General features: G+C 31.3%; 1 pseudogene; it reads right to left on the minus strand.

Moving 5' to 3' along the window:
* LOC124899510 overlaps positions 1-25,103 on the minus strand; it is a 68,253-nt pseudogene that overhangs the window by 10,139 nt on the left and 33,011 nt on the right.

The following is a 25,103-nucleotide window of genomic DNA, read 5'->3' on the forward strand; positions in this document are numbered from 1 at the left end:
TACTAGATATTTTGCTATATAATTTTCTTCTTGTCCTGTATTTAAGAGTATTAAATATTCTTTTTCATTTACCTTTCCTGTTATGTAATATTGGTTTAAATTATTTGTTGAATTTATTTCATAACTTGTTCTTTTTGATGAGCTTGATGATTCTAGTTTTTCATCAGCTATTCTTTTCGTTGTACTTATTCTATCATTTACTATTTCTAAATTTTCTTCTATATCTATGTCTCTATAGCTATAATCATTATAATCTATTATTTTTATAATTTGTTCGAATGGACTTTCTATTCGTATTTTGTTAATCTTATTTTTTTCTATTATTTTATGTTTTGTTGTTAATACATATAAATTTTTGTATCGTGCTATAAATATTTTACTTCCTGGGGTTAATTCTATTCCTGATATTTTCCAATATAATACTAATGATTTATCTATATTTTTATCTGTTACTGCTACTGAATAATTTACACTTATTATAAATTTAAATTTTTGGTATATTAAATTTCCTTTTATGGCAGTTATTATGCTTTTTTCTACAGGTTTTATAATTCTATCATCTGCTAAATATAATTCTATTGGTGTATCTATTCCTTCTCTAAAACATGTTTTTATTAATATCTCTGTACCTCAAAGGTGTACATATTTTATTGGGTTTCTACTTTTTATGTCATTTATCTTTTTATTAATTATTCTTTTTGTTTATAGTGGTATACTAGCTTTACCTTTTGCATATCTACAGTCTATTACATGTTCCTTTTGGCATACTACATAATATTCTTCTTTTTTCTTAGTAAATAGGTTTCTTATTGTTGGTATTTTAAATATTTTTTTTACACTTAAGACTAATTCTTTTCCTTTTATTTCATCAAATATGTTACTGTCAAATATTATTTTTTGTTCTGTTCCTTCATCATTTAAATATTTTTCCTTTGTTATTATTTTTATATCTTCTTCAGTCATTTGATTCATCTATTTCAATATTTATTTCATTATCTGTTTCATTTTCTGAAATTTCATATATACTATCCTCACTTTCTAATTCATAATCTATATAATCTATCTGCATATATTCTGTATTTTCTATTTTTATTTCTGATATTTGTTTATTTTTTTGGATTTTTAGATAATTTACAATCTCTAGCTAAATTTCCTAATTTTCCACAATTATAACAAATACATTCTTTTATAGATTTCTTTTTTCTATATGGTCTTTTGTATTTATATTTTTTACATAATATCTTTTTCTTGGTTTCTTATATTTATATTTTGATTTTTTATATTTCTTATATTTCTTATGTCTTTTTCTTTTCTTATAATATCTTTCTTCACATCCGAATTGGGGTGCTATTTTATCTTTGCAACATGCTAAATTTCTTATCAATGTTTTTTCCATTTTTAATTCTTTTCTATATTTTTCACATAAGTTTCTATACCATTGTTGTAAAAATTTTATTCTTGCTCCTAGAGTATCTACTATTTTTGCTCTTCCCAACTCTTTATTATCTTTGAACTAAATGGTTCGGGTAATTTATTAAAATATAATTTTCTTATTTCTTTACTTTCTTCTATATTATATGCTCCTTTATAATAACATTCTTTAAATGCGCAAGTATATTCATCTATATAACACATATTACATATTGCTAATTTTAACATTAAATTCCTATTTGTATCTTTTTCTTCATCTTGTTCTTCTTCTATTGTTGTCATACTACCAAATTCATCTTTTATAGCTGTTTCATATTTTTTTAATAATTCTATAGGTGTTAGTTTAGTTGTTGTTGTTGATGTTCTTTCTATAGGTTTATTAGTTCTTAATACCTTCTTGCTATTTTCAGTTAAATTTGAAAACCATAATTTCACTGTTCCTTTTAGTGTTTTTTCTATATATTCTGGTGCATCTTTTATGTTTAAATTAGTATCTAATAATTGTTTTGTCATATATCATATCCATAATTGTATTGTTTTTTCTGTATCTATTACACAGTCTAAGTCTAAAAAGTTATAATTTTTATTAACTATTTGTTTTGGTGTCCATTTGTCATATTCATTCTTTAGATTATATCTTTTAAACTTATTCTTATAATATGTAGGTTTTCTTATTTCTGATGTTCTAGGTATTATATTTTCATCTTTTTTTTTATCAAGAGTATTTATTTCTGTGTTGATATTTTCTAAGTTTTCTTCATTAATTTCTTCTTGTTTTTCATTGATTTCTAAATTTTTTGTATTTGTTAATATTTCTGTATATGTTTCACTATCTTCTGAATCATAATTATCTGTCTCTTCAACATCTATATTATTTATTTCTAATTCCTTGTTTTTTATTTCTTTATTGTTTATTTCTAATTTTTCTTTAAATTGATTTATTTCGTTTAGTAATTTTTATTCTTTATTTTTTTCTTCCTTTTCCTTTTGTCTTTGTTCATACAAATCTTTTAACATTTGTAGTTCTTTTTCTAATTCAGCAATCCTATTATTTTTAGTTTCTTCTATTTTTCGTATTTCTTCTATAGTTTGTTGTTTTTTTTTCTATTTCCTTTTTCCTATCTATTTCTTCATTTTCCCTTTCTATTTTTACCATAGCTGTCAATTTATCTTCTAATTTTAGTTCTTCTTTTTCTAACATTAGATATAAATGTTCACCTATTTTCTTATATCTTCTTCCTAGATTAGAAAATACTATTTTTATTTTTAATTCTTCATGATTTTCATATATTTTTTTTTATCTATTATAAATTCTTCTTTGTTCATTTTATTGTGAATAGTTCATGTTGATATATATATTCTAAACTATCTATTTGTGATTATAATTTTGATATTTCATCTTTTTGTGTATTTATTAAGTTTTTACTAACTCCGACAAATATATTATAATGTAGTCTTTCTATTCTTATTTTTAATTCTTTACGTTTTTTAGAAATAATTTGTTTTAGTTCTTTGTATTTTTGTACTTTATTCATTTAAACCATATTTATAATATTTTGGTGGATATCTAAATCTGATTTTATCATAATTAGGTGGTATGTGTCTCATTTTTCTGGATTTTAAATGGATTATTAATTTTGCTTCAATACTAGATATTAAGGTAATTAGGTAGCAATTTAACATGATGATGATTTTCCTTCATTCTCATGTTCATACACGAGCAAATCATTATAGCCAAATATTGATTTTGCTATCACTCGAGCCAATCTTTGTTTCCCAATTGAGTCATTCCCCTGAATCAACAACCAATTTTTATACTTCTTGATTGTGCTAAAATCCATCAATACATCGACAATAATATGCATGTTTTTCATGTGCCAAGGCAAGTTCTCTTGCAATATTTTGAGCATCTCTTTATCAACGATGTTCCCAACATCAAAAAGTTTTGAATTCCCAAGAGCAAGTGTTATTTTTACTTCTTTCCCTTCCCTAATCTGAAGAGAATCCAAGATTGGATCAACTACTGATGATTGATTCTTTGTGTTCCCGTTCTTGAAACTATACTTGATATGGCATGATTGTTGTCTTTTGAACCTTGGCACTGTGCTGGCTCCCTGATGAGGCTTCAAACTTAGAGGATCATTAAATGAAATTGATTTTCAATCTGTTATTATACTGCTCTGATTAGGCTACCATGGTACAATGAATTAAAAGAGTAATTCTCCCTACTGCTATTGTCTTCTTGTCTTTGACTAGGCATTCCTTGATGAAGATTTTCGCACAACCTGCTTTACTTTCTTTTCAACTCAGTCACATCATCTTGAGAGTCCCCTATAAGAAGGAAAAAACAAAAAATGGTCAATGAGATACTGTTTTCAAAGATAAAAAAGAAAAAGAAAAACATCTAACTCACTCTATGTTCTATTTTATGTGACAATGCTTGCAACGGCCAGTTTTTTGACAAAATATGTGAAATGTGTGTTTCTATATGATTTGACTATTTTACCCCTCTTTATAGTTATATTATGGTATTTTTGGGGTGTGGGTGTGATTGACATGGTTGTCGATGTATTTTGATACCATTTATGCAATATTGTGATTTTTTATGGATTCGAGTGTCTTATTTTGAACTTATGTAAATACCTTTTGATTCGTGTAATGAATGAATGAACAAACTGTGCTAGCAGATCTAAAATATCTATTTTATGCTAGGTAGACCTTTGTTTCGGGTCCCGATGCACCCGATCTCAGTTCGACTTGCTGGTTGGAAAGTTGAAAAATTAAAAATATGAATGTGGGACCAACATTTGGTCAAAACAATCTCGAATAAAAAATCTAACTGTGCCAGCAACACCGTAACATTGATTTTAGGGTGGTAACATATTTGGTGTGATTTTATAGCTGTTAAATCTCATTTCGATTCTCGATTTGAAATATTGTGATTTCAAGTTTCGGAGGTCAACTCTGTAAAAATAATATTTTTTTAAAAATCTAACTTCAACAACGCGTCAAAAACATTGAATTTAGTCTGGCTGTATAGTTCGTTTGCATATATCGTACTCCAAATAAATCCCGAACACCCCGTCAAAAACTATTTTTGGACTTAGAATCCATTTTTTTTCTTCAAAAAAGTTGGAGTATCTAAAGAACAACCCTTGTAGCAACTTTTTCGGCTCATTTTTGCTCATTTTTCATCTTGCCTCTTGAGAGTTAAACTTTAAAATAGTGTGAGAACTTAAAAGTGAAGTTTGTGGAAGTTTGGGAAGTTATATTAACATTTATTTCTTGATTTTCTTACGGATTTAAGGTAAGAATTCACCCTTTTCTTAGCAATTTCTTGATTAAATTCTTAAAACCCCAAAAATCTTAGGGCTTGATTTTAAACCTCAATTTCTCTTGAAAAATGTTTGAATCTTATAATTACTAGTTTTTTCATCAATTTAACCTTCAAAATAACTTCGATTCTTGATTTTAACATGGATTTTGAAGATTTTACTCGATAAAGCTTAAAAATGATTTTTATTCAATTTGAACCTTATTTTTGAATTGATTTGACTTGAATTTTCAGCTGTAGATTCTTACAAATATCGAAAATACATTTTTAAAGTAAAGTTATAATTTTGCATATCTATTTTGAAAAATTCATTTCAGGGGTTCATTTTGATCTCGAACCAAAAGTAGTCAATATGGGTGTCGTTGTCTTTGTTTTGAAGCATAGATTTTATATTTCTTGGTTTTAGTTGATTTTGATATTATTCATGGAATGTAAGATCATGGGTTGGAAGTTTAGCAGATCGATTTCCAAATTCAAGGTAGGTTATGACTTAACTTTTTTAGACTAGGCTGGGTAGTAAATGATGGTACAAAATGCATGTTAAAGGTGAGAACTATTCATAAAAAATGACTATTTATGTGTTGTTCCCATGTGGGGGTCTATATGTGACGTAATTATTGAAATTGAGATATTATGTGATATGTGTGATTATATGGGATCCTATGTGATATTGATAGCCTTGAATACATGTAAATAATTGTATTGTGTTGTTGAAATGCTTAATGTGATACCATTGATATATTGTGATATATTCATACTTGTTGGAATATGAAACATGTAAAAATTCATGAATGATGGAATTAATGAGTGATTATTGACCTCACGTGGTTATAGAAATGTATTATTATGATTGTTTATAGAAATACCTCATGTGGTTAGTTGTGAAAATACTCATTATGATGGATTGTGAATATTGCATTATCATCCTCATGACATCATACATATAATTTTACTTGTTTGCTGTATGTTTTGTATATACTTGTTATTGTTATTTGTCATACTTGATTTATATCTTATGTGCACTGAAAATACTGGAATTACTGAAAATACTAGAAATGCTAAAATTTTTGGAAACATTGGATTTTATAATCCTCCCCGAGGAATGTGTCAGGGAGGAGATATTGATATATGAATTGTATATGAATTGACCAACCCCCCATGATCCCACATCGAAAGACTTGCCTCCGTGGGTACATATGGAGGTTGTGCGGCGACCTCGTGCATTATCATCATCATCATATACATTACACTTACTTTATTGTGTTTGTGTTGTGACTTGTATTTGCCATATTATCTTATATCTATCTAATTGTTCTGTCTTCCTTAATTGTACTTGATATTCCTATATATACATGGTTTTCTATTGTCCTCTTATATGTGAGATGGTGTATACTTGTGTCCCTATTTGGTTTATTGTTGTATAATATGTGGATATTGTAGAACTGTTAGTGCAAGTGGTGTGGGCTACCGTTGTGGGATATTTTTTATTGCAGATGATGTACCCTAAGCGTGTATTTTGTATGCTTTAATTTCTACTTTGCTCAGTTGGTCTATGATACCTACTAAGTACAAGTGGACCATACTCATTCCTACTTCACCCTTCCGGTGCAGATCCAAGTTCGGGTACTGTAATACCCCGAGACTCTAATCAATAGTGCAACCATAAATAAAGATCATGAGAAATAAATTATAATATTTTGGGTTGTTTTCTGATCAAGGATAGTGTGTACTAAGGCCTTAAAGATTTCCTAATGATTGGGTGAATCAAAACATTCCTTACCGATTGAATTCTTGGGAAGGATATTGGTATAGTAAACTTCAAATGAGAATATATCTTATTATACTTGAAATTTTTGATTTCATGACCTATCAATAGATAGATAATTGAATTAGCTTTCCAACGATACCAATTTTGCCAAAATCCGATACTGGAGCAAAGAGTTCTACCCATTTTACTCCAGTATGTCAATCTGGAAAAGGGTGACGACGTTTCTGATGGCCTGTCACGTTTCTGACGACATTTCTGATGACGTCATCCTGTTTCTGATGATATTTCTGATGACATCGTCAGCCTTAGGCAGAAAATTATAAAATTCAACCATTTTATGACGGCTTTTCGTGACGGTCTATCACGGGTCTGACGGCCTGTCATGGATGTCGTCAGCTATTTTTTTCAGCAATTTAGACACATTTTTGCAAGGGTATTTTGGTCTTTTCCCATCTTTTGTAGGCCTCTATAAATATGAGAATCCCATCCAAACCCTAATTCCATTATTTTCTCTTCCAATTCTCTTGGGATAATATATCTAGGGTTATATCAAGAACATAAATCTTCCAAGAATCATCCATAAATTTTTAAAATTTCTTCAAGGACCAAGTTCCTCATAGTGTGGGCTTCAAGAATTATTTATTTCAAGTGTGGATAAAGTCTCAAGCACTAAAGTTCATCTAATTTCAAAGATTAAGGTATGTAGGGTTTTGAACAAGAACACTTCTTTCGTTCTTGTGCCGAAAGATTTAATTTCTATCGATTTTCATGAATTTTGCAAAGTGGGTTTACACCCAAATTACTTTATCAAGGATTTATGAATTTGAGCTATACAAGATTAACACATATGACTACTTCATTGTCTTATTTCTTAAATTAAAAATTTATTTCATGAGTTGTATATTGTTATCATGAAATGAAAGTTTCTAAGTGATTTATGATAAGTGTCATGATTTATATTTTTCCATGAGAAGTTTGTCTATTGAATATATATTGATATTGAGGTTGAGAGTCAAGAACGAGTTCTATGATGTTTTCTGGAAGATTTGATACTTGATATGATTTGATAAGCAAGTGTACTTGATGATGAAAAAGATTATTTTGAGATTTAGTCGAGTTAGGAATCCATAAGTTGATTATGATTTACAAATGAGATATATATTTATGTTTTGGTCTTCATGATAGACCCTTGATTTGATTAAGGTGGATTTCCTAACGCGTTCTGAGCTTAAGTCTGGGAGTAATATTTACCACCGAGTGGAAAGTATGGGTTCAGCACATTCTACTTTTCCAGAACTACGTGCCACCGTAGGATTAAGATTAAGAGCCAAAGGCTAAGACAATTATCACTAAAGTTAAGGTTCTACCCCGATGGCAAGGATAGAACAGCTCTCCCCAACGTGGGTAAGACATTAGACTCCATGTAAGCTCACATGGTTTATGTCGGTTAAAAGAAACTCCCAAGTCCATAATAGTCCAAGTTTCATAAGTTACCGAGTCACTCTAAGTCATTAGTCAAAGATTTTGAGTTGAGTCCAACGGTTTGTGAGATTTATGAAGCATGTGTTATTATTGATGATTTATGGAAAATATATTTTAGGTAACTCAAGTGAAGAGAGTTATTATTATCACCATGCATGATTTTCTTATACATTTATGATATTATATAAATATTGCCTGCACCCTCACATACTCAGTACATTCCCAAGTACTGATTCCCATACTCTTTTGTGTTCTATATTTTCTCGTGATGTAGGTTCAGGTTCTTAGTCTCAGCAGCGACAGTGATCTTTGAGTACCTCCATCTACATTCGTACAGTTGGTGAGTCCTTATAGTTTGAGGACCTATGTCCCTGATCTTTGTCTTGATAGTAGATGGTTGTTTATTTCTAGTTCAATATGGGTCAGTTGGGGATCTGTCCCAATAGCTCCTCAGTCTTGTGTAGTAGAGGCTTTGTCAGACTGGAGTACCAGTATGTATAGAACTTCAGTATTTTGATTGTACAGGATAGTATTTCTTTGTATTCCAGTATATTCATGACATGATTATTCTTCTTTATTACAGCTTGATTATTGTCATAGTGAGTTATAGAGGTGATGACAGGCTCAGAGGGTTAGCTTGAGGTCACGTGTGCCCTTAAGCATTGTGTGACATCTTGGGATGGGATCTTGGGGCGTTACAAGATTGGTATCTAAGCCTAAGGTTTAGAGGAGTCCTAGGGAGTCTGACAAGACGCGTTACGTAGAGTCTTAATCATCGGTGTATAGCGCGCCACATCTATGAGCAAGAGTCTACGGGACTTTTTAGGAAAAGTCATTTCTTTCATTCAAAAGTCTTTTGTGCCTACGACTGTTTCTCTCTGCTATTAATTCGTGCTCTCTTATGATAGAAAATTCCTCCTCATAGAGCTCGCAGAAATAACAAACGGCCTCAACCCGATGATCTTTTAAATGAGATGGTGAATCATGCCAAATTTTGGGTAGGTTTTCAGGTGCTAGCCCAGGCAGTTACCGCCAATGCTCAGGCCAATATTTAGGCCACTGTTCCAGCTCCGTAAGAAGGCAATTCTACAATAGCTCAAGTTTGGGATTTTATGCGGATGAATCCGCCAAAGTTTTATAGGTCAAGGGTGGGTGAGGACCCACAAATGTATCTTGATGAGGTGAAAAAAATCACCCAAATTATGCATGTAACAGAGGAAGAAAGTGTGGAGCTAACTTCCTATCACTTGAAAGATGTTGCTTATGTTTGGGTGGAGTTGTGGAGGAAGAGTAGAGGGAGGATGCTGCTCCCATGACTTGGCAGTTGTTCCAGGTCGCGTTCTTAGACCGATTCTTTCCCCCGAAGGTGGGGGAAGAAAAACTAGAAGAATTTATGAACTTGAGACAAGGCTCTATGATAGTTAATGAATATTGTCTTAAATTTAAATTTAACCAGTTGTCTAAGTATGCTCCCGGTATGATGACTGATTCCAGGACTAGTATGAGTAAGTTTTTAACTGGCGTATCGAGTTATGTTGTGAAAGAGTGTATGTCCGCTATGCTCAATAAGGATATGGATCTTTCTAGATTGATGATACATGCCCAGTAGATTGAAGTGGACAAGGTGAAACAGAGAGAGAGAGTGAGAGGGAATAAGAGAGTTAGATTAGAGCAGCAGGGGTATAGTCAGAGTAGATTTTCTGGAGGGATCCACCCTCAGTTTCAGAGCTGTTCTGTTATTCCAGCACCATCATCAGCTAGTACTCCCACATCCAGAGTTAGGTAGGAGCAGGGTAATAGACCTATTATGTCTAGGTTTTAGGACAGTATGAGTAATAGACCTAACTATCCCCCATGTGCTAAGTGTGGTAGGACGCATCCTGGAGAGTGTATGGCTGAGTAGAGAGGTTGTTTTGGTTGTGGTAAGCTGGGCCACAAATTCAGGGATTGCCCATATGCTAGACAGGGAAGCCGTGATGTTCGTCCCCAGAGTCAGGCTATTAGTACTCCAGTCCCTTGGGTTCGTCCTACTTCTCCTCAGGGTGCCTCATCTAGTACTACCGGTGGTCAGCGCCAGAATTTCTTTTATGCTATACCACCCTGCCAGGAGCAGGAGGATTCATCAGATGTTGTTACTAGTACCTCTATGTATTTTATTTTGATGCGTATGTGTTGATGGACCCTGGATCAAGTCTTTTTTATGTGACTCATTACTGTCTGTGAATTTTGAGATCAATGCTGAAAAAATTCCTGAGCCTTTTCTAGTTTCTACTCCAGTAGGTGAACCTGTTGTTGCTAAGCAAGTATATAAGAAGTGTCCTGTCACTATCCTTCACAGAGTTATATTTGCAGATTTGATTGAGCTAGACATGGTTGATTTTGATATTATTTTGGGTATGGATTGGCTTCACTCTTGTTATACGTCTATAGACTATCGTAGCCATGTAGTCAAGTTTCAATTTCCCAATGAGCCAGCTTTTGAGTGGTCCAAAAATTTTGTATCTCCCAGGAGTCATTTCATATCCTATCTTAAAGCTAGAAAATTAATATCCAAGGGTTGCATCTATCATTTGGTTTGAGTTAAAGATACTAAGTTTGAGACTTCGACCATTCAGTCGATCAACATTGTTAATGAGTTTTGTGATATTTTTCCAGAAGATCTCCTAGGGGTACATCCCGATAGAGAGATAGAATTTGGGATTGATCATTTCCTCGACACGCAGCATATTTCTATTCCTCCATATCGTATGGCCCCCGCAGAACTTAAGGAGTTGAAAGAGCAACTCAAAGATCTTTTAGATGAGGGCTTCATAAGGCCTAGCATATCACCTTGGGGTGCACCCATTTTGTTCGTGCGAAAGAAAGATGGTTCATTATGGATGTGCATTGATTATCATCAGCTTAACAAGGTCACAGTCAAGAACAAGTACCCTCTTTCTAGAATTGATGACCTATTTGATCAGCTGCAAGGTGCTAACTATTTCTCAAAAATAGAATTGAGATCCAGTTATCACCAGCTTAAAGTTAGGGAGTGTGATATTCCAAAGATAACTTTTCGCACCCGATATGGTAATTTTGAGTTCTTGTTCATGTCCTTCGGGCTAACAAATGCCCCAGCAGCCTTTATGGACCTCATGAATCGGTTGTTCAGACAGTACCTGGATATGTTTGTTATTGTGTTCATAGATGATAGTCTTGTATACTCTTGAAGTGAGTACGACCATACAAATCATCTCCGAATAGTCTTGCAAACCCTTAGAGATCATCAACTATTTTCCAAATTTAGCAAGTGCGAATTTTGGCTAAGGTCAGTTGCTTTTTTGGGTTATATTATTTCTTCTGAAGGTATTCTAGTTGACCCTCAAAAGATAGAAGCTGTGAAAAATTAGCCTAGACTTATTTCCCCATCTGATATTAGGAGTTTCTTGGGTCTAGTTGGATACTACCATTATTTTGTTGAGGGTTTCTCTTCCATTGCATCTCCTTTGACTCGGTTGATCTAAAAGAAAATTAAATTCCTGTGGTCTGACTCTTGTGAGAAGAGTTTTCAAAAGTTGAAGACTCGACTCACTTCGGCCCCTGTGTTGACCCTTCCAAATGGTATAGATGATTTTGTGGTGTACTTTGATGCTTCTAGAGTTGGGTTGGGTTTTGTGTTGATTAGAAAGGTAAGTTTATATCCTATGCCTCCAGACAGTTGAAACCGCATGAGAAGAACTATCTAACCCATGACCTCGAGTTAACTGCAGTGGTTTTTCCTTGAAAATGTGGAGACACTATTTGTAGTGTTTGTGTTGATGACTTTAAGGATCACAAAAGTTTGCAGTATGTGTTTACTCAGAGAGATTTGAATCTTCGTTAGTGGAGATGGTTAGAATTGTTAAAGAACTATGATATAAATATGTTGTATCACCCGGGAAAGGCCAATGTAATGGCAGATGCCCTTAGCAGGTCGTCCATGGGTAGTGTAGCACAGGTCGAGGAAGATAGAAAGAAGTTAGCTCGTGAGGTGCTTCTTCTGGCTAGGTTAGGAGTTAGATTGCTTGATTCAGCTGAGGGTAATATTTGGGTCCAGAGTAGTTTCGAGTTTTCTCTAGTTTCAAAAGTAAAGGAGAAGCAAGATATGGATCCTAGTTTGGTTAGACTGAAGGAGTCAGTTAAAGACCAAAAGGTGGAGGTTTTCTCCCAAGGGGGAGATGGTGTATTGAGATTTCAAAATAGATTATGTGTGCCTGATGTTGAAGATTTAAGGCAGAGAATTATGGCTGAAGCGTATGGCGCGTGATATTCTATTCATCCCGCTGCTACCAAGATGTACCGCGATTTGTGAGAAATTTATTGGTGGAATGGTATGAAAAAGGATATAGTGAAATTCGTATAGAAGTGTACAACTTGCCAACAGGTTAAGATAGAACAGCAAAGACCCAGTGGAATGATGCAAGAATTTAGTATTCCTACTTAGAAGTGAGAGGAAGTAAATATGGATTTTGTGACTGGTTTACCTCCTTCTCGACGTCATCATGATTCGATTTGGGTCTTTGTAGACAGATTGACTAAGTCCGTGCATTTCTTTCCAGTGCATGCATCTTTCACCGCTGAGGACTATGCTAAGCTGTACATTCGAGAGTTAGTCAGGTTGCATGGAGTTTATTTGTCTATTATCTCCGCCAGGGGTACTCCATTTACTTCTTATTTTTGGAGGGCTTTTTAGAAGGGTCTTGGTACCCAAGTTCATCTTAGCACTGTTTTTCATCCGCGGATCGATGGTCAGGCTGAGAGGACCATCTAGACCTTGGAGGATATATTGAGGGCCTGTGTTCTTGATTTCAAAGGAAATTGGGATGAACATTTGCCATTGATTGAATTTCCTTACAACAAAAGTTTTCATTCTAGCATTGGAATGGATCCATTTGAGGCTTTATACGGAAGGCGATGTAGATTACCCATAGGTTGGTTTGAAGTGGGTGAAGCTGTTGTGAGTGGACCTGATGCTATGTTTGAGGCTATGGAGAAAGTTAAGCTGATTGGGGAAAGGTTGAAGACAGCCCAGAGTCGTCAGAAGTCATATACAGATGTGATAAGAAGAGCTCTTGAGTTTGAGGTTAACGATCTGGTGTACTTGAAGATTTCACCCATGAAGGGGGTGAAAAGATTTAGTAAGAAAGGGAAGCTTAGTCCCCGATACGTTAGCCCTTATAGAGTTTTGAATCATGTTGGAAAAGCAGCTTACAAGATTAAATTGCCTGCCGAGTTGTCAGCTGTCCATCCTTTCACGTTTCTATGCTCAAGAAGCACATTGGTGATTCTGTTAGTGTTGATCCGTTAGAAAGTTTTGATATTCATGATAGCCTTTCGTATGATGAAGTTTCGATTTAAATTCTAGATTATCAAGTTCGTAGACTAAGAAATAAGAAAGTTTCCTTAGTCAAAGTTCTGTGGCAAAATCAATCAGTCGAGGGTGCTACTTGGGAAGAAAAAGCAGATATGCAAATCAAATACCCTCATCTCTTCTCCGCGAGTTCAAATTAAGCCGAAAGTACTATTCTTCCTCAATCCAGTTTCCTTCTAATCTAGTGTATTCAGCTATATGGTTATTCTCTCTATGATTCATGCATTTTGTGAAGTATTCGAAAGTTTAGAATGAAGTAAGCCCTTTTAGTGAGTCGTTCCAGCTATACATCCTTATTTTCTCTTGTTCTTGGCCTATCTAGCCACATTCGAGGACGAATGTTTCCAAGGGGGAGATATTGTAATACCCCGAGACTCTAACCAATAGTGCAACTATGAATCAAGCTCATGAGAAATAAATTATAATGTTTTGGGTTGTTTTCTGATCAAGGATGGTATGTATTAAGGCCTTAAAGATATCCTAATGATTAGGTGAATCAAAACACTCCTTACCGATTGAATTCTTGGGAAGGATATTGGTATAGTCAACTTAAAATTAGAATATCTCTCATTATCCTTGGAATTTTTGAGCTCATGACCTATCAATAGATAGATAATTAAATTAGCTTTCCAACGATACCAATTTTGCCAAAATACGATACCTGAGCAAAGAGTTATATCCATTTTACTCCAGCATGTCAATCTGAAAAAGGGTGACGACGTTTCTGACGGCCTGTCACGTTTCTGATAACATTTCTGATGACGTCATCACATTTCTAACGATATTTCTAACGACGTTGTCAGCCTTAGGCAGAAAATCATAAAATTCGACCCTTTTTTGATGACATTTCGTGATGGCCTGTCACGGATGTCGTCAGCTATTTTTTTTAGCAATTTAGAGACGTTTTTGCAAGGGTATTTTGGTATTTTCTAATCTCTTGGAGGCCTCTATAAATATGAGAATCCCATCCAAACCCTAATTCCATCATTTTCTCTTCTAATTCTCTTAAGATAATATATCTAGGGTTATATCAAGAACATAAATCTTCCAAGAATCATCCATAAATCTTCAAAATTTCTTCAAGGACCAAGTTCCTCATAGTGTGGGCTTCAAGAATTATTTATTTCAAGTGTGGATAAAGTCTCAAGCACTAAAGTTCATCCAATTTCAAAGATTAAGGTATGTGGGGTTTTGAACAAGAACACTTCTTTTATTCTTGTGCCCAAAGATTTAATTTCTATTGAATTTCATGAATTTTGCAAAGTGGGTTTACACCCAAATTACTTTATCAAGGATTTATGAGATTTATGACTACTTCATTGTCTTATTTCTTAAATTAAAAATTTATTTCATGATTTGTATATTGTTATCATGAAATGAAAATTTCTAAGTGATTTATGATAAGTTTCATGATTTATATTTTTCCATGAGAAGTTTGTCTATTGAATATATATTGATATTGAGGTTGAGAGTTATGAATGAGTTCTATGATGTTTTCTGGAAGATTTGATACTTGATATGATTTGATAAGCAAGTGTACTTGATGATGAGAAAGATTATTTTGAGATTTAGTCGAGTTACGAATCCATAAGTTGATTATGAATTACAAGTGAGATATATATTTATATTTTGGTCTTCATGATAGACCCTTGAGCTGATTAAGGTGGATTTCCTAACGCGTTCAGAGCTTAAGTCTGGGAGTAGTATTTAGCACCGAGCGAGAAGTATGAGTTCAGCGCATCCTACTTCCCCAAAACTACGTGCCACCGTAGGATTAAGATTAAGGGCCAAAGGCCAAGACAGTTATCACTAAAGTTAAGGTTCTACTCCGATGGAAAGAATAGAACAGCTCTCCCCAGCGTGGGCAAGACGTTGGACTCCATGTAAGCTCACATGGTTTATGTCTGTTATAAGAAACTCCCAAGTCCATAATAGTCCAAGTTTCATGAGTTACCGAGTCGCTCTAAGTCATAAGTTAAAGAGTTTGAGTTGAGTCCAACGGTTTGTGAGATTTATGAAGCATGTGTTATTATTGATGATTTATGGAAAATATGTTTCAGGTAACTCAAGCGAAGAGAGTTATTATTATCAGCATGCATGATTTTCTTATACATTTATGATATTATTTAAATATTGTCTGCACACGCACATACTCAGTATATTCCCAAGTACTAATTCTCATACTCTTCTGTGTTCTATATTTTCTTGTGATGTAGGTTCTATATTTTCTTGTGATGTAGGTTCAGGTGCTCAGTCTCAGCAGTGACAATGATCTTCGAGTACCTCCATCTACATTCGTACAGTTGGTGAGTCCTCATGGTTCGAGGACCTATGTCCCCGATTTTTGTCTTGATAGTAGATGGTTGTTTATTTCCAGTTCAGTACGGATCAGTTAGGGATCTGTCCCCATAGCTCCTCAATCTTATGTAGTAGAGGCTTTATCAGACTAGAGTACCAGTATGTACAGAACTTCAGTATTCTGATTGTATAAGATAGTATTTCTTTGTATTCCAGTATGTTCATGACATGATTATTCTTCTTTATTACAGCTTGATTATTTTCATAGTGAGTTATAGAGGTTATAACAGGTTCAGAGGGTTAGCTTGAGGTCGCGTGTGGCCTTAAGCACCGTGTGACGTCTTGGGATAGAATCTTGGAGGCATTACAGGTACGCCTTACGCTGCTTGAATCAGGTGATTATTGAAGTTTTTAAGGTAGTGGGTAACTTTCAGACATTCAAATGTGTCCTACTATCTTTCTCTATCAGACCATGTCTTTATTGTATTTCAGAGACAGAGTTTTCATATTTTGAGTTACCTTATATATTCTCTTTTGGACTCGGTTATATTAGTAGTTCTTATACTATTGACACCTGATTTTGGGAATGTATATATGATTTTGAATATGTTCTTTTCGCATTGTTATAATTACTTGTATGGTTCGACTTTGTTCTAGGAGCTTTATCTTGGGCATTTCTTTCCTTTTTCCTTTTTTGTATCAGTTTGGGTGATAGACTTACTTGTCAAGGTATGTCCGACAAGTGTCATCATTATCCTCATTTTTAGGTCGCGACTATACTACTCCATCATTTCAATTTGTTTGCTTGGTTTTCATTTGTCACTAAGTGTAATAAAATAAAAAAAACTTTTCAATTTTATGATCTTGAATTAAAAATATATAGAATGTATCAAATTCTTTAATTGTTTGAGCTTAAACATATCACGCTTAAAAAGTTTAAATTTATAAGTTGTTTAAAACGAAAAAAGGCACAAAAAAAATCACATACTTATAATAGAAGAGGAGAAAACTAAACAAACTAAACAATCGAAGTAGAATATAGAAGAAAAAATACGTGAAAGCAAAAATTTATAATGTTTGTGTGTGTAGAATAAGAAGAAAGAGTTATAACTTTCACCTTCAGTCTGGAAGAAGAGGAAACAACGTGGAATTTCCAATGTTTTACACATCAAAAGCCCTTGTATTGACTATAGTAAGACTATAACACGTGCTGAGGTTTAGTTAGTTGAATATAGCAGTAAAATGACACTTGGTGAGTTTGTCTGAAAAGATAAAAATGCCCTAAAATTAAATTGAATAGAGGGCTTCTTTTTTTTATTTATTAAGATGTCTATTTTCTTATGTAGTTCAGGTAATTCTGGTTCTTCCTGAAAAGGTTTTTGAGTTTCTTTGCCTTTAATTAAAATGTCTATCTTTTTGTGTAAGTCTAATAATAACTTTATTATGGTATTATTTTGTTTTAGTAAAATTTTATCTGTTTGACTTGAAGGTATATGCTTAGATAATCCTTCTGGCTCGCTATGATAATTTCTTATCCTAATTGCTGGTCGTCTAGGTACATTGCCTGTACTATAATCTATTGGTTGGGGATTAGGGTTTGTTTGTTGGAATGGGCTAGCACTTGAAGAGCTAGTTGGTTCTAATTCTGCGAGTTCTTTATAACTGGTGGTAGAACTTAATATAGAGATTGTGTCTTCATCTTTTCTTTAAAGGAATAATTTGTTATTTCTATATCCTAAATTATCACTTCTCTCGAAGCAGTTTTTAAAATGTTCTATACATTCTTCTATTTTCATGTCGTCCTTTTGACATCCTTTACATTTAAAAGTTATATATTTATATTCTTCTGCTAAGTTTTCTGCCTTTTCTATGGCCATGTCTACTTCATATCCTTCTTGTAGGACTTCTATATTCATAAACTCGCTTTCTGTTTCTATATTACTCTCTGTTTCATCATCGTCTTAGAAAATTCCAGTATTTAAATCACAAGTTTAATTTAGAAAAAATACCTACAAAATTAGAAATTGAAAAACTAATAAAAATCATAATAGAAAGACCTAAAGAATTGGAAGTAAAAACAACTCAATTAATATCTAAACTTGTAGAACAAGTAGAAAATATAACAACAGAAATCAAAGATTTGCAAGAAATAACAAAAAGATTAGAAGAAATATCTCTTTCATGAGTGAAGAAGATATAAATTATAGTAAAACACTAGAAAAATCAAGAAATTATCATAGCGAACCAGAAGGATTATGTAAGCATATACCTTCAAGTCAAACAGATAAAATTTTACTAAAATAAAATAATACCATAATAGAGTTATTATTAGACTTACACAAAAAGATAGACATTTTAATTAAAGGCAAAGAAACGCAAAACCTTTTCAGGAAGAACAAGAATTACCCGAACTACATAAGAAAATAGACATCTTAATAAAAAATAAAGAAGCCCAAGAACCACCAAAAAATAAACTTGAAATAGAAGAACTTGTTAACCAATTAAAACGAATTGAATTAACTCCTAAACAGGAAAGAAAAAATATAATAAGAAAACCACAAAAATGGACTTTCTATCAAATAGACGGAGAGCCATCGAAAATAATGAAAGACAAGGAGAAGAACGACAAAGAGTAAGTTTTTCGGAGAATAGAATAGGAAATAATAATATATTATCTAGAATATGTAGAAGACAATCTAATATGGAGCCGAACCAAGAACTTAACGAAATAATAGATGTAGATAAAGATTTACAAATCTTCCAACAACATCAATTAAAATTATTAAATATATATATATATATTAAATTAATTTAACTAATAAGATAAAGTAAATAAATAATAGTAACAACTATTATAATATTCAAAACAATGAAGATAACAGTACAAAAATATTTGAGATAATATTCTAGATGGGATAGAAAAATCTACTGTGCACGAAATTTGGGACAATGCTATTGAGATTTTTAAGGTACTTTAACATTTTGCTTGGCTTAGGCGAACAGGATATCGGAGAGTTTTCTTATACATAGCAATTTCTTTATTTTACAAATAGAACTCTTAATTAATCAGCCATAGAATTTATATTTATCTGCTAAAACTAAGTAAATAGTATTATATTATTGTCTATTTGTAGTTTTTCTGTGAAAAGTAAAATTACTGTTAAGTAGTTTTTAACTCAAATATTCGTTTCCTTTTCTTTCTTACACGTTTTACGCTCAGAAATAATATTGCATAAAGAAATGAAATGATAGTTGAAATATTAATGTACTAACAAGATAAAATCTATTCAAATTAATTATCACGATAAAATTTTTGTATTCATCACGCAGGGATAAATACTACTATACTAAATATCAAGAAAGTCTTAGATTGTTGTCAAGTGGAATGTTAGAAAATTGGTAAGTGTTATTTTTTGGGAAAGGACAGAAACGACACTTCAAATTAAACTATTTCCATGAAAATGACCATGAAATTTAAATTTCATTTTCTAGCCATTTCAATTTACTGGCTTATTCTATACCGTTTCTACACACCTTCTATACAGTTTCTATACATATCTTATACATATAAATATCCTATACGAAAATTATACAGTTTTGATAAACAATTTATATAATAACTGTACTTTTTTTACACGTTTATAAAATAATTATATAATTTTCATACTCTTTCTATATATTTTATATATATATTTTATACATATACATATTTGATAGAACCATACAATTTCTATACATATATCTTATATAGATACATATTCTATTTAACAATTACATCATTTTTATATAATTTAATTATTATTTTTAAACAATATAAGATAGCAGAATATTTGATCAGTTAAAAAATTTATAACAAAAAAAATTAAAATAATTTTAAAAAGATTGAATTGCTCAAGTTAAATCCTGTATCAGTATTGTATATAGATTGTATCAGTATTGTATATGGACTACGTAAGTCAAAATGACTCAAATTAAGAAATCACTATAAAGCGGAAATAGTATATCCGACTGGCCACTTTTTGAAAAGTTTTTAAATTTGAACTTTTTATTTTAAAAAGTGTTATAGAGTGCTCTTTTTTCTTATTTTTGATGGACAATTTAGTTAATTAGGTTATAATTAATTAGTAATTGCTTTTAATATCTACAACTTTAAAAAAAAATTAAAAAATTTGGAAGTTGACATACTGATGCTTATCTATTTGATTCAATTTTATATATGTTTATTTTAGTTTAATATAATAAGTCATCTACAAAATAACCAATTTCATATTGGAACCATGAACACCGTATCTAATAATTGCTTTTAATTTTTGCGTTTTTTAAAATATTCAAAATTTGTACTTACTATAATTTTTTTTCTGTTTTTAAATAGTTTTGTTGGGAATAACTTTGTACAATAATTTTTCAGTCAAAATTTTAAAAGAACTAGCTTAATGTACATATTTTACTCGTATATTTCACTTTAATAATAAATTTTATATCTATTAAAAAATATAAATAAATTTCATCTCTTAAACATGTTATTGACTTTATTCCTCTTCCTTTATATTTTTAAATTTTATTTTTCTTTTTATTTATTCATTTTTCATTATTTAAGAAAGATTATATAAGTCAAAACTTTTAATGATATTGAAGTTCCAAATATTCGGACGTTATAGTTCAAATAAATGAAAGATTTATACAAATTTTTAGTTGATTTAAAACTTCTAAATATTAAAAAAATAATTGAATGAATATTTATCTAGTGGTGGAATATCTATCTATAATATATTAAAAGTGTGAAGACCCTTAGAAAAGTGAATCGAATTTTTTACCCTTTATTAAAAGTTTTTTATTTAGATAAAATCGTCGTTTCACCTTTTACCACCAATTATTATTTCAAAATTATAAATTAAAAAGATAAATGATTGAAAGTTTTTTTCGTGGGATTTGTCTAAAGTGAAAAAGTTATTTTTGGATTTTTTTGGGGAAAAGAACCACTAAAATATACCCCAATATATGAAAATTATGATAAATTACTAATTAGTGTATCAAAATTATAAATTAAAAAGATAAATGATTGGAAGTTTTTTTTTTTAACGTGGGTTTTGTCTAAAGTGAGAAAGTTATTTTTGAAAATTTCTTTTTAAAAAAGAACCACTAAAATATATAAATATATGAAAATTCTGATAAATTACTAATCAGTGTTCTTATTAATTTATGAATGTAAATTGTTATAATTTCGGATTTTTCTTCATCATACGTTGTTGTGTTGGTGAAGGTCTTTCCAAAGACGGAAAAGCACGTGAACTTGCATTATTTTGGTCAATCATAAATTTTATGGTAGAGAAATAAATCTTTGAGAGATGCGTTAGATCAGAACTGCAACAAGAATGCATTGATTACCTTAAATCGGTGAGTGATCTCCTTTTAATCTATAATTTTTTTATTGATAAATTTGAGAGTAAATTGTTTCACTTCAAGATAGATTGTATCTCTCTAGGTTGCACGAAGTTAGAAAAAAATTTTGAGACGTTATTTGCAACACTTAAGTAGTTATGAATATTCACAAATAAAAAGGGAGGCATGTGATTATTATTTCAAAATTATAAATTAAAAAGATAAATGATTGAAAGTTTTTTTTCGTGGGATTTGTCTAAAGTGAAAAAGTTATTTTTGGATTTTTTTGGGGAAAAGAACCACTAAAATATACCCCAATATATGAAAATTATGATAAATTACTAATTAGTGTATCAAAATTATAAATTAAAAAGATAAATGATTGAAAGTTTTTTTTTTAACGTGGGTTTTGTCTAAAGTGAGAAAGTTATTTTTGAAAATTTCTTTTTAAAAAAGAACCACTAAAATATATAAATATATGGAAATTCTGATAAATTACTAATCAGTGTCCTTATTAATTTATGAATGCAAATTGTTATAATTTCGGATTTTTCTTCATCATACGTTGTTGTGTTGGTGAAGGTCTTTCCAAAGACGGAAAAGCACGTGAACTTGCATTATTTTGGTCAATCATAAATTTTATGGTAGAGAAATAAATCTTTGAAAGATGCGTTAGATCAGAACTGCAACAAGAATGCATCGATTACCTTAAATCGGTGAGTGATCTCCTTTTAATCTATAATTTTTTTATTGATAAATTTGAGAGTAAATTGTTTCACTTCAAGATAGATTGTATCCCTCTAGGTTGCACGAAGTTAGAAAAAAATTTTGAGACGTTATTTGCAACACTTAAGTAGTTATGAATATTCACAAATAAAAAGGGAGGCATGTGAAGTTGTTATTGTGGATGCAAAATTTTTATACAAGGTGATGATTGAGGATTCAAGCATAGGGTCAAAAATTATGAGAGACAAAGAGCTGCAATAACGCTTAGGGTTGACGAATGCAAGATTGATATTTTGTTGCTTGCTCTGTCTCAATTTTAGTGTATATTAATTTGATTAAATTTGAAGTTTAAAATATAAAGAAATTTGAATCTTGTGGTCTTAAATTAAAGATGTATATAGTATTTTAAATATTATTTCCTTAAACTTATCAAATACTTTCTGCAACCTATATCTTGTTGGGTTGGAAAAAGTGTTGTATTTTTATTTTTTTTTTAAAATTAGACTTTAAGAAAAATTTTATGGGAAAAGAACACATCTAGACTATATGAATATATGGAACACCTTGTTAAAATATTAATTAGTGTTCTTTTTGGTTTATTAATCCTCAAGTTCTATAACAATCCCTTATAATTTCATATTCCTCTTCACGATCAGTGATCACTTTTGCAGCAGTTTTTTTGCCTTAGCTTTGTCTTTATATCTTCTTCATCAATTTTGTCCTAAACTTTGATTCAATTTTCATGTTTTCTTTGTCATAAAATCTACATATTTTTATACTATTGATTTGATGAATACGATATTAATTAGTTGAATCTATTTTAGCTGAGATGTAACAATTCGTTTTAAAGCTTTATATGACTGATATTTGCATATTTTTGTTAGGTTCTACCCTTCTGCCGCTGAAAATTAAAATTTGATCATGTATAACTAAAATCTCCTACAACTGTAAGCTTTGCTGGTATATTATTACTACTGGTAGAACAATACTTGCATGAAGTTTAACAAAACATCACACTTGTGCATGTTGTAAGTATTGTGAAAATATATATAATAGTATGCTATTAAGCTTATATTGCAGTAGCCTTGTGCTAGATTAATTAGATGTTAAAGACTTAGTAGCCACTAAACTCTACTTAGGTGAACACTTTTTTAAGACTAATTGCTCGGATAAGTTAGTAACAAATTAAAATAGAGTTTCACAATTAGCATTTTCAGATACACTTAACAACTATTACAAGAAATTCATCTGAGTTATTATGAACAGCTCATTTTGTCAATATTTCGATAGATGGCTCAAACTAACTTCCATATGGATAGCTAGGAGGAATTGAAATAGATCCCAGAATGATAAAAGAATAAGTACTCTCCCAACTACAATACTAATTAGGTTTTGAAAAAAATATGTATGATTCATTTTAGTGCTTTGTATTTTGATATAGCACTGTCTTTACTTGGTTAATTTGTGTTAGCATATTAAGAAAGTGACGGGTCATTGATGTATGTTTTGTTGGCATCGACGATTCTCAAGTTGTGATTGGTTGCTTAGTTTTTGCTGCCAAGCTTTTAAGGAAATGATTGAGGCTTTCAGAACACTCTTGACGTGTTAAATAAGCATCTCAAACAATTTTGAAGAGATAAGGTATCAAAAATAAAGGTGAAGAGATAAGGTATCAAGAATAAAGAGGAGAAGACATTTATGATAATGTAATTAAAATATATTCTTAGTTATCTCAGAAATAAGTTATAATATACTCGCATGAACTCAAATTATCTTACTTTAGCCCTTTTGTTTCAATTGATATAAATTAAGGTTCGAGAAAACATGAGAGTGTATATAGCTTCCATCTATTCCACTATATTACATCAACCTTGCTACTTTAACCTCCCCTGAAGGTGAATGAATGTTTATGGATAAAATATTCTTTAGGTAAATTCATCGGTGCAACTTTTGGCTAGTAGTAAAGTTAGCTTTGCATTCTCCTTGCGTTATCTCTCAACTTTCAGTTATTTATTGATGAAGACATGATGGAAGTTGCTTAATTATGTGATACTGCAGTGAAAATGAGGTTAAAACTTGAGGTAAGACTTTAACTATATATTACTATTTAAGATCTGGCATGGTTAGAACTATGTAGCTCTATCGAGAGAAATTTTTTTTCATCATGTTCACCTATTAGTTTAACCACCTACAATAAATAAAATATTTTATTATTTAACATACAATATTATTCATAATGAGATCACTGAAATTTTTTTGCATAGAATTCGTTGAATGTGCCTACATACTGTCGACGTCTTATATTTTCTTATTCAAGAAAATTCGACTCCACATCCAAGCTTGGAACAATCCTAGCAGTTGCTTCATTGTTCAGTCTGTTGTATTTTGCTTTTATTTTGTTTAATCGTGTGAATGAATTATAAATTTCTTGCAAATATAGGTTGATTTTGCCAATTCGGAAGCACAAACTTCTCTATTAAATGATGATAAAAAAGTTAAAATCATTGGTTAGTCAACAATATGTAGTCCACTTTTCACTATAGAACCTTAATCGGAATGATTGTAGCGCAAATATATATAAATTTTGTTTAAGAAAACATGATTACACTGTAGATTTCTATTCTGTTTCTAATGTTTCTGCCTAAGATTGGAAGCTATTTTAATTTTTGCCCTTATGTTATTCTTCATAGTTGATTTGTCTTCAACTCTTTCTTTGAATTTCTTGTCCTGATATGTACAGAAAAGAGACGCACTGATAAGTTGTTTTTCTCAAGATGTTATGGTAAAGTGCATAATCTATCCTCATTCCTGAATTATACTATGTGTTTGTATTAAATTTAGTAATTCACTTCATGCACATCAAATAAAAGCTTTCAACTTTGGCTTCTTCTAAATCCCATCTCCCCTCAATCTAGAAACATAGTGTCGATAGATTAACTATGTTCTTGAAAAACTCTCTGTATTATATGATAATGTCTATCTTTTTACGTTTTAATTAATTTTATTGGACGGTGATAAGAATTGACAGAAATATTATAGGTTGTGAAAGGTGAACTGAAAAAAGGATTATTCCAACTTATGAACTAGAGATATGACATATTGTATTATTGTCAAAAATATTTCAAAAAAATGAACTTGAATGGATGGTTCTTTAATCATATTGAGTACTCAATATTTACTCGGAAAGATATGCAAAATTGGGTCACTTGGAGAAGTATTCTTATGTAAGAAAATGTTTGAGAGTGGCATGTGTCTGATGTTGTTGCATACTCGACATATGTAAGTACATTTTGTAA

Source organism: Capsicum annuum, chromosome 6 (assembly GCF_002878395.1).
Source record: "Capsicum annuum cultivar UCD-10X-F1 chromosome 6, UCD10Xv1.1, whole genome shotgun sequence".
Taxonomy (NCBI): domain Eukaryota; kingdom Viridiplantae; phylum Streptophyta; class Magnoliopsida; order Solanales; family Solanaceae; genus Capsicum; species Capsicum annuum.